General features: G+C 44.4%; 1 protein-coding gene across 1 annotated transcript in view; it reads right to left on the bottom strand.

The window, feature by feature from the left end:
* Positions 1-9,800, bottom strand: part of BOK (BCL2 family apoptosis regulator BOK) — a 55,533-nt gene extending 45,733 nt beyond the window's left edge. Inside the window, exon 1 of the mRNA XM_083178204.1 lies at positions 9,588-9,800. The gene's annotated coding sequence lies outside the window, so the exon portion shown is untranslated. The remainder of the gene's footprint in view (positions 1-9,587) is intronic.
* Positions 9,801-12,014: the final 2,214 nt, after the last annotated feature.

Raw genomic sequence — 12,014 nt, 5'->3', positions numbered from 1 at the left:
CCACAGTGCCGGAGATTAGGCTTTTCCAGCACAAAGGTCTCGATCACATGGACCGCTATGTTGGTATATATGCTTTAACCCAGGGCTGGGCAACACCGGCCCTCCAGATGTTAGTGAACTACACATCCCAGGATGCTTTGCATTAGTTTTGCTATGTGGCCATGCTGAAACTGATGCAAGGCATGCTGGGATGTGTAGTTCATCAACATCTGGAGGGCCGGTGTTGCCCAGCCCTGCTTTAACCCCTTACCTGACATGGTCGCATATGTGACCATGCCAATCTGGGCAGCTTCTCAGCTCTCTCTGATACATCCAGTCCTATTCTTCCTCCCAGCTACAGTGACGTGGGACCATGTCAAAGCTGCAGTATACTACTACAACTTATACAAAGCTACTGTATACTGCTCTGGGAACCTTGCTGTGCACATACCTCTAATTTGAACCACTATATGGTTGATTACTTCAAATTCGGTCACAAAGTGCCCATTCATCTAATCTGAATTGAAGGACCTCTTGCACTTTTGAGGAACCAACTCTGGTGGATGTTTTTCCAAACCAATTTATAAGTTATCCATTGGATGCATATACATTGGATATACATTCTTGTGAGGAACTACATCCCTGACAACCGATAGTGTTATCATCCAATCAAACCTCTGTATTCCTACACCTGATGAAGTCATGTTTTTAATGAAACGCGTTGGTTTAACAATGTCAATCTGATGATTGAACTGTCAACATTCTAAAGGATTCCATATTGGTGGTTCATTGAATTGTATCAAAATATGTATGCACAATGTTATGCCTTTAGGGCAGTGGTTTCCAAACTTTTTTGAATCACAGCACCCTAGAGCATCAAAATATTTTCAAGGCACCCCTAGGCCAAATGCTTCTTATAGAGAAATTCTGGAAAAAAAATTAAATTAAGTGCATACAGTATATGTCACAGTTATCTGGTGAGGGACAGGATTTGCTTCTGTTTGTCCACATATATTATGATTGGCAGCCACAAGCACTGGTTTTGCCTGGTACATTGAACACAAATAATATGAATTGATCTTGGTCCACCAACCCAAGGCACCCCTGCAAGTGTCCTGAGGCACCCCAGGGAGCCTAGGCACACAGTTTGGGAACCACTGTTTTAGGGTATTTTTATATTAAATACTATTTGAACATCATTTGTTTACATTTTGAATCCAGCACCCTCTGAATCCTATTTTTCTTTTCATTTCTAAACATTGGATCCTGTCTAGCAGAGGATTCTTTCAGAGGAGCTGCCTGTACTGTGTAGAAGCGCAGATTGGGGCCTCCTCTCAATATATATATATATTATATATATATATATATATATATATATATATATATATATATATATATATTTATATATATTCAAAATTAACCCTTTCCCTGCACTAAGTCTAAATTTTGGCTGCACCTCTATATGTCCCCTCTGTTGGTGGGGGAAAAAGGATAGAAACAAAAAAGGTATATATAGTGCGCCTATAAATGTGCTACCATCAGCATACACTTCTTAAGTGACAATACAATCATACCTCCCAACTGTCACGATTTTAGAGGGACAGTCCCGATTTTCGGGTCCTGTCCCTCTGTCCCACCCGCGGCAGGCATTGTCCCGCTGCGGGGGGTGGCAGTTGGGAGACCCCCCCAATCTAGTAGAATAGACGCTGTGCGCATGCGCACAGCGTCTATTCTCGTATGAAAATGAGGTTGCGGCTAATTAGCATAAGCAGCGCCCTCATTTGCATACGCCCGCCCCCTTTTCGGACGCTCGCGCGGCGATTCTTTAGAACAACAGTTGGGAGGTATGTACAATGGTTCGCTGGATATAAAAAATCACAATTTTTAAATAAAATTTTCTTATGTAAAATGTTGTACAGAATTCAATTGCAGTGAATAATGTCCAATATTTCAAGATTCATACACAGACGGAAACCCTATATATATAGCCTGGGTGCCTTCCCAAAAGAAGTTTTTCAGCTGCTCCTATACAAGTAGATACGGTGTGTGGGCTGCACTCCAAATAAAACACAAATTCAGAATTTGTTTTTTATTTGGAGCGCCACCCACACACCGGATCTACTTGTATAGGAGCAGCTGAAAAACTTCTTTTGGGAGGGCACCCAAACTCCATTGGTATGTTGATACAACAATAAACTGCATGTTTTTGCACTGAAATAAGACAGAGGAGTCCGTCAAAATGATGGCTTCTGCAGAGTACTTTCAGTTTGAGCTGTGACCGTTTTTACTTTCACTTTGAGTTTTACAAATCAGTAATTTAGTCCATCTAGTGGCCTATAGTGGTCAGTGGTGTTACTTCACCTTATAGAGGTGAGGAGTAGTATGTATATATATATATATATATATATATACGCACATACATACATACATGCATACATACGTACGTACGTACATACATCCATACATTTAAAACCACAATAATCTGCATAAACCTTTTTTTCCCCAAAATGTTCATTCTTTTTATTACAGTACTTTCTCGAAATTGTCAAATTATATAATAGCTGCATCTCAAACTCTGCTGAACACTGAATAACTATTAGTTACATATTTGAAATGTAATTTGGGTATATTTTATGGAAGCATATTGGTACATTAAGTGGTTAACAAAAATAGCATTTTCTATATCATATTAAAAAAATATTTTTTATATTAAATAACCGGTGATTGGTTGCCTGATTGTACAGCATTGGGGCATAAGCAAGTGCTCTATTGGTAACATCTCTTTATACTGATGTGTTCTGTTATCTGTGCTCTGCAGCACATTCCTGTATCTGTTGTGGTCTTTATCTGTTGCATTTTTTATTCCGGTTGATTAAATCCTAAAGGCCAGATGAACTAAGCTTCAAAAGTGATAAAATGGAGAGTGATAAACAGCCAGCCAATCAGCTCCTACCTGACATTTTTCAAACACAGTCTGTGACATGGCAGGTAGGAGCTGATTGGCTGGCTGTTTATCACTCTCCATTTTATCACTTTTGAAACTTAGTGCATCCTTAGTGCATCTGGCCCTAAGTCTCATAATAGTGGAATGCCACATATTTGCTATTAACTTCAATTATTCACTTTTTGAGCTTTTTATGAGAAATCTAATAAACCCTAAAGGTACATTTTGCAACTATATATCATCAGTAAAGGCTGGTTGTGGTGAGTAGTTGCAGTGCCCCAACATTGATAAGTATCGGAGCAGAGAAAAGGCTCCAGAGCTGTGTGGCAACCCCCTTTCTCGTCACTCTTGGTCATGTTCAACACTCTACAAGATGCTGGGCTGCCCCCTGGCTCCTCCCAGCAGAATAGTCCCACTGAATGCAAGACAGTTGGGAGTTATGCTATATAGAGTGTAACAGGACTATAATAGTCGGGTAATTCGGTCATATTGGGAAGGTGCAGCGTGCAGTGAGCCATGTCTATATAGTGTTTTATAGAATGGTATTATGAGCATGTCTGTAGTTAGGTTATACCTGGTCATGTGATTTGTAGCATACTACGCATATTTGGGAAAGTACACACATTTCAGAGGGTTATACCTGTCAGCCAGTTCTCTGTAGATGCAAAATGGGCCATTCTGGTAATGGCAAATGCAAGAGAACCATTTTGTGGATATTTAGTAGAACTCACTATTCTCTTATGCATGCAGCGTATGTCTGTATGTCTTGCCCCTAGTATGGGGTAGGTGTAAATTCTAATGATGATGTTACTCTCAAGTACAGAAAATTTGGAAGGTGCAATCAAAAATAAGTGCACACATTAGGGCATGGGTCCTCAAACTGCGGCCCTCCAGATGTGGTGAAACTACAAATCCCAGCATGCCTTGCCACAGTTTTCCTATAAGGGAGTGATAAAACTGTGGCAAGGCATGCTGGGAATTGTAGTTTCACCACATCTGGAGGGCCGCAGTTTGAGGACCCATGCATTAGGGCAGGCATGTTCAACGTTGGCCATCCAGATGTTTTGAAACTACACATCCCAGCATGCTTTGCAATAGTTTTAGCATTCTCTAATAGCAAAACTGTGGCAAAGCATGCTGGGATGTGTAGTTTCACAACATCTGGAGGGCCAACGTTGGACATGCCTGCATTAGGGCATGCACATACTAATATTACCATTCCATTTGCATTCAGAACAGTGGCGTAACTATAAATTTTGATCCCCCTGCCAAAAAGTTTGTGGCGCCCCCCCCCCCCCCCCCCCCGGGCTCCTCTCCAGCGTCTTTCCCCACCGTGTGACGTGATGACGTCACACGCATAACGGAGAAGCTGAAGCAGGATAGAGGAAGAGTGGCCAGCAGACACTGCTGCTTACCTTGGCTCTGACGCATCACCGGCCGCCTTAGCACGCTCATCTGCCCGCCCATCCTGTACACAGTAGCTAATAGCCGGCTCTGTGTACAGTCAATTTAATCAGTGGGGGGATTTGTCGTTTCTGCCATGGCCGCACCCGCGCTGTGACTGATTCACCTCCAGTGCTCAGTCAGTGGGCAGCAGCATGTCAGTGCATCGTGCGGGTGCCGGCGCCTACACAGACCCTGCTGCTGCTTGCTCCCCCAAGCGGCTGCTGGGGCTGCCTTACAGTAGCTACGCCACTGATTCAGAATTGGGCTGCATTTATTGAGTGTACCCTTCTTTGTTCCTACCTTGTGCAGCCAACTGCTGCTTTCCTGAAACGTGGCATGGAAAGCAGCAACTGGCATTGACTCTGACCTATCGCACTTATGCCTACCACCCAGACCTTATTAACACATCATGGAGTCCAAACCAAATGACTGTTTGGGGCCCATCCGTGCACACTTGGGTTTGGGCAGGAGCCTGGGTTGCTAAATGGATAATTTGCTGCCCTCCAAAGGACCCACCAGGACATGAAATTATAGATCCCACTTTAAGGGTGTGGCCTCTCTCCAAAGGGGGGTTCCATCTGCCACAGAAGTTTGTCTAACCATTAGAGAGTAAATAGTATAGTATAGTTTAGTAAAGTATACTAAATACTGATAGTACATTGCTGTTAATAATCTGGTACATTATTATGCATGCACTGTGTGTTGTTGGTTACCTATTGTTTCTAGTACCCATCACTGGCCATGGGTGCTACTCAAGATTATCTGTTTATTGTTACTGGCGGCCAATTTAAATGCAGCACCGGCGGGTGAGCCATTCAGAGCTTGTGTACCCGCAGACACTCTGATTGGGTAACGGTACACAAACTCTGATTGGCTCAAAAGCCGGGGCAGCATTTTAATTGGCCGCTGGCTTCCTGTCTGGGCCCTTCCAGAGGCCGGGCCCGGGACAGCTGTACCCACAGCACCCCCCTGTTGGCGGCCCTGATAAAACCCCCAGGACAGCAATGTTTATTATATAAACTTTTTTTCTTCTACATGGGTTTAATCAATTAGCTATTGTTCCTGCAAAAGTAATGTGTAAAGTTGTGTTAGATTGTATAGACTGGTATGTGAGGTACACAACTACTACCTGATATACATACAGTAACTAACTCTCACCACAGCACTGGTCTATCCGCTTACACATCAGCATTCCGGCTGAGTCACTTACTAATGTAATAAGAAATTTTGATAGTTGTAATCAATTAACTATGACATATTTGTGACATTACTGTGTGACTGTCTGGTCTACTACATAACTATGGCGTGTAGCATCAGATTTATATCTCAGTATTTATAGAAGTTTAGGACATGCATTGAACTGGGACATGTAACTGCCCACATATTGAAATGACTCATAATGGAATGTGCCATTTGCATTATTATGTATATATTATCTTGTCTCTTCACTAAACTGATTCAAATAAAAATATAGGGGACTTATGTTTATTTGACCACTTATGCACCCACTAAGTACTGTAAGCCCTTAAAAGCCAAATGTAAAAATAGCGTATTTATGTTTATTTGCTGGATTGTACACTTCACGCATCCCATAGTGTATACACCAGTGTACGTCACACTCCCCTATACACTTATACCCAATGGTTGATGGAATGATAGGGACATTTTTATAGAATGGCCGGAATCTGGGGTACACCTAGAACTAGAAGCTTTAGGGATATTGATCCACTTTAGATACCATATCTGTTTATATCCCTTTTCCTTAATGTCTGACACATCACCCCTGCTCCTCTTGCTTCCTCCTTCCCTTACCTACCCCCTTGTAGCCTCTTTCCCTCTTTAAGCCTGTACGTTCACTCCTTCCTTACATCTCCCACCCAACTTGACTTTCATCTTATTCCCCCTGCGCCTACTCCCTATTCTTACTTACCCCTGAGCATCTCACAGCCCCTATCCATCTGTAATCATGCATTTTTCACTCCTTCCTCCCCACCAACAGCACCTCCCAACTAATGGTCCAGCAGCGCCAGGGTAACACTGTGGCACTGTGTGGTCACACACACCCCGGGGCAGGTCAGTGACAATAGCTCATTTCTTGTCCATCTTATTAACGTGTACATGCATCTCCTCAGAAATGTCCTCTTCTCAAGTAGGAGCTAAGCATGAACTGAGCTCAGGAGAGTGATTGCACCGGCCACCCTCCACAGAGCAGATCATCAATGATGGTGCAGAGCCTGTTCTGTTTCCCTGTGTAGTTCTGCAGAAAGCAGCACAAGCACAGTGCATGTAGGCAAGAATGGAGACCTACAGGGGAGTGGAACTGTGTGCTGTGCACAGGTGGCTAGCCACAGTCATATGACATAATTGCTATGGCATGGGGCAGCAGTGCTAAAATATCCCTCTCACCTCTTACCCCCTTCTCCTGACCATGCTTCCGGGGCACACAGTGGATGCTGAAGGATAGGGTCTTAGGTCCCATTGCAGGCAGGTCTATGGGGTGGTACAACCCTCAAGCCAGCACTCTCTCTCTCCCTTCTTCCACCAATGGGCGGTATTCAATGAGGCAGAATCGCCAAGTTTTATGGCGATTCTGTGTTTTTTTCGTGTGTGCCGGCGATTTTTTGAGCTGAAAAAGCGAATCACCCTATTCAACGTCTTCTATTCGCCGATGACGACCGGTGAATGAAGCACCAATCGCCAAATGTTATTCTCTACAAATCGCCGGTTTTTGTGTATAGGGATTTTCATGGGGATTCGCCGGTAGTCGACGGGAATCGCCAAAAGTGTATTCAATGAGAAGTTGGCGATTCTTATTTCTTGTTTCATATCGCCGTTCCTCACCGAGTGTCCCTCGTCATCTTTTTGTGGTGAACTTTTATCGGAACCTGTGAAATAATTGGTTTTAAGTGTTCAATTTAACTCTGCAAGTGTAATGTATTATTATTTGCTGCCCTTTTGTGATGTGATGGTCGTAGAAGTGCTATACAAATATATATTTAATTTTTTCTGGTATTTTTTTTTTCTCCCACAACGCACTGTTCTTACCCATGGTGCACCTCACTTACCCATGATTCTCCTCCCCACCTCACTCCTTCGTTTGGCCTTTGAGGAGATTACACAGCTTTTGCAGTCTGCTGTATTGGACTCGTTTTTTCAGGGTAATTTGCATTTTTCTTGCATTTCACTGCGATTTCTTACAGTACTGAAGCTGTTTAGGGAAACACCGGATTGGCTGAGAATCGCCGTTGGGGGCGGCGATTCTCAGCCACGTTGAATAGGGTGACACAGCTAGTCCCGGCGACTCCCGAAGCTTGGCGAATCGACGGAAAAAAACGGTGAATGGCTGGCGAATGTAAAATCTGAATCACTGTGACCAACGATTCAGGTCATTGAATACCGCCCAATGAGTACAAAGTTGTGGGATTGTCAGCATCATCATCAATCAGTGCTACAGTATATACTGTCCCATGAGCACTGCTTATAGAATCAGTCTGACAGGGTTAGACTGAAGGGTTAGGTTTAGGCACTGGAGGGGTTACGGGGAAAGGTTAGACTGAAGGGTGGGAGGGTAAGGTTTAGGCACTAGGGGTATTTGGGTTAAGGGGGAGGGTTATGGTTATGGTTAGACTATGGGTTAGGAGAGGTAGGGTTAGGCACTAACAGGGAGGGTTAGGGTTAGGACTCTGGGATTAGGCATCTGGCAAGGAGGGTTAGTGTTAGAGAGGTAGGGGGAGGGCAATTTTATTTACCCAGCCTATGTCAGGATACTCACCATCAGGATGCCACTGTCGGCAATGCTGGATTCCCCACTAGGCACGTGAGGTACGGGCATATGGGTGGCACCTGCTTATAGGCTGCAGCACAGGAAAAGAGCTTAAAGGCTGCAGGGTGATGAACTCGTGGAAGTCCTGGCAGCCATGCAAAATACCACCAGCCACTGGGTGAAGAGCAGAAAAACAGCTGTGGAAGTCCCGGGGGGAACAGCGGGCCCTCCATCTCTCTCTATGGGGTGCTGCCAATAATACTTTGCCCAGACCCAGCCTGACCCTTAAATCTGCCACTAGTTGTTGGTCCACATGTATAAAAAGTTGACAATTTCATGGTTGACATGGACATAGGTTAACAGGGTCAAAAGGTTGACATGTAACATGTTGACACATAAATGGTTGACACTGTATTTTTTTAAATCTGAATCCTAACCCTCCCTACAATGCCTAAAGCTCCCCCTAGTTTCTCACCCTCCCCACAATGCCTAACCCTCACCAAGTGTCTCACCTTAACCATCTACTACCGCAGCCTAGCCCTTACCCTCTGCCAAGTGCCTAAGCCTAACCTCCCCTACGGCAGCCTAAATCTAACCATAAAAATCATGAAAAAAACATATGTTGACTTTTTTTTAATCAACCTTTTCATCCTGTCAACAGTCCATTTAGCTGACAACCTATTGACCGTCTATCTATATACTGTGTTTCTACCATCCGCAATGACCCTAATACATCATTGCCAGTCTCCCCTACGTTCCACTTGCTCATACCTACTGTACGTTACACCTGCCTCTGCCACCCCACCTCTCCAGTTGTGATCAGATGCAGACATTTACCGATAAAAAAAAACATTCTACGCTACGCAAAGAGGTATAAGTCCAACTCAGCATCAAACCCAAAATGTACAGGGTAATTATAACATGCCATAGTTCTCGGTCTCTTAGAGCCTTGGCAAGTGTTTCCCACACATCTTTTGATGTGATACAGTAGAAATGTTTTACTGGCCACAATGTACACAATGCTGCATTCCTGTGTGCTTGGTAATCATTTATCCCTCCCCGATAATAATGGTGACAATGATCACACCTGACAATAAGTATAACTTATAGTACACCTGACTTACGGTATGTCACTAGTTATATTTGTGTCAGGGTCCCCGGAGTGGCATTGCTGTAAATCCTTGGCACAATTGTTTTGAACACTTGTTCTAATTACTACTGATATTTGACATTTATACCATCATAGATGTGTTTCTATGTCACCGTATCCCAGGTTCAAACAGAATACCGGAGACCTTAATAGTGTAACACAGGATAAATAACTAGGATTGTATAAAGCTTTAATCGTGGGAGCATCTGGTTGTGTCTGTTTATTTGTATACCCATGCTCAGTCCATGCATCCATACAATGGATGTCAGGACAAATAAACATATAAGAATAAACTCATTACTCACCACTGTGCCTGAGCAGTAGCCTGTGATAAATATCTTCCTCTATGCAGCAGTGGTTAGTGGTTGGGGATGAGCCCCCCCTATCACTTGTGTCTCCCACAGTGAGCGTGTCTCTCCTGCAGCTTCTCCTTCTTGGCTCCTAGCTCCTGCAGCAGACCCACAGTACTCACTATGCACTGTGCTTGGTCTGGCAGAGACAAGTATAACCAGAAGCTCTGAGACAGAAGGAGGGGTGGGAGGAAGGAGGGAGCTAGCAGCCTTTATCCTTCTAAGGAAAATAGCAAGAATGCAATGGAGGAGGGAATAACACTGCTGCTCAAGGTGTAATCTGGGCCAATCATAATAGCCATATGTCCTGATTTTTATGTTCACTATTTTTTACTGGTTGTGTAATGTTTGTGCCAAGACATAATGTCATACATAATTATCCTACATTTATATACAGAAACATATTTAGTGTTTAGCTATTTTAGTTTTCAATAACTAATATCACAATAATCTGTAACTGCTATAGCAAGGGATTGTAGGTAATTCCCAGAGTCCTGCAGCTACATCAGCTGCTGTTCCTGGTACCTGGCCACAGGGCACTAACACGATGAGGGATAGATTGGCAGGTTGCCCCTAGGACTGCAGGATGTTGGCAGGTACTCAGGCATGATACAAATGAATATGCCGCCTAAGGCAGTACTGTGATGCCATGCTACACTCCCCCAGCTGGCACTAAATACTCCCTTGTAGTGAAAACCAGCAATGCCTCCTGTAACATCGTGCCCAAGCTTAGACAATGATAGGATAGATTATTATAGGATAGATTATTATTATCTTCTTAAGCAAACAAAACAAAAATGTTTATACAATCTTTAAAGTGCCTATATATCAGCAGTAGTTATACTCTGATCCTCTGACGTGCTGGACGCACAGATCGGCATGCATCGATGATCGACGATAGGTCTGCAGATTGGGGAAATGAAGCATGTTGAAGATGTCTTAATTCCAGGTTCCCCACTAAGATCGGGGACCAGGATTTTTCAACTTGTTTAATATCTCAGCTCCTCCAACGTGACCATCAGGGGATTGGGCGTTTACCCCAATACATTGTAGATGTATAGGCACCTTAACATGAAATAGATTAACTTTTCTAGTATATTCTCCAATATTTCATTTTCTGTGCATTCAGTGGAGTGGCTGATATGAAGAAAATATAACATAAAGGGGTACTCTTTACCTAGAAGGGCGCCCATAGCGGGCATCGCATGTACATCGCATTCCATTATAATGGCTTGCGATGCGACCGATGCGATGCCCGCGATTTTACATAGAAATACATGTTAAAATGTAAATCGCGTCGGTCGCATCGTATGCGACCAAAAAATCGCATGCGATGCGACCGACGCGATTACCGCGATTTCCCATAGGGAACAATGTTAAATGTCCCAATTGACCCAATTTTCCATAGGAAACAATGTTAAATGGCCCACAGAGGCCAAATAGGCACCCTGAAGTGTGAAATGGCCCCCCCAAATGTTAACGCCACCCCACGATCAACGTCAACCCGAAGCGTGGTGAGCGCAGTGAGCCCCGCGGGGCGGCGGTACGCGTCGTACGACCTTTTCATACCCCCACTATCCACGTCGGCGTGGAGTTGAGAATAGAAAGTGAGCCCGAAGCGTGGCGAGCGCAGCGAGCCCCGCGAGGGGACGCGGATACCTTCACAGGTATCCGCGTCCCCTTGCGGGCTTCACAGTTGTCCGCGTCCGCTCGCCACGCTTCGGGCTCGGTGGCTCGCTGCGCTCGCCACACTGTCTATTCTCAACTCCACACCGACGTGGATAGTGGGGGTATGAAAAGGTCGTAGGACGCGTACCGACGAACCTCGCGGGCTCGCTGCGATCGCCACGCTTCGGGTTCACGTTGATCGTGGGGTGGCGTTAACAATTGCGGGGGCCATTTCACACTTCAGGGTGCCTATTTGGCCTCCGTGGGCCATTTAACATTGTTCCCTATGGAAAATCGGGTCAATTGGGACATTTAACATTGTTCCTTATGGGAAATCGCGGTAATCGCGTCGGTCGCATCGCATGCGATTTTTTGGTCGCATGCGATGCGACCGACGCAATTTTTTACCTTGCGATGCCCAAGATCAAAATCGTGGGCGCCCTTCTAGGTAAAGAGTACCCATAAAGGCCCTTATTCAGATCTGATCGCAGTACAAATTTGTTTGGAAAATGGGCAAAATGCAGGGGGGCAGATGTAACATGTGCACAGAGAGTTAGATTTGTGTGAGTTATTTTGTTTCTGTGCAGGTAAAATACTTACTGCATTATTTTTACACTGCAATTTAGATTTCATAAAAAACAAGGATTCCCAACTCCACCGCGCCCTCAGATCTGCTGCCCAGTTCCTATCAAAGGAGCACCACTCCTCCACAGA

Source organism: Crinia signifera, chromosome 3 (genome assembly GCF_055691185.1).
Source record: "Crinia signifera chromosome 3, ASM5569118v1, whole genome shotgun sequence".
Lineage (NCBI taxonomy): Eukaryota > Metazoa > Chordata > Amphibia > Anura > Myobatrachidae > Crinia > Crinia signifera.
The sequence above is the reverse complement of the archived record's forward strand: the minus strand, read 5'-3'. Positions and strand labels throughout refer to the sequence as shown.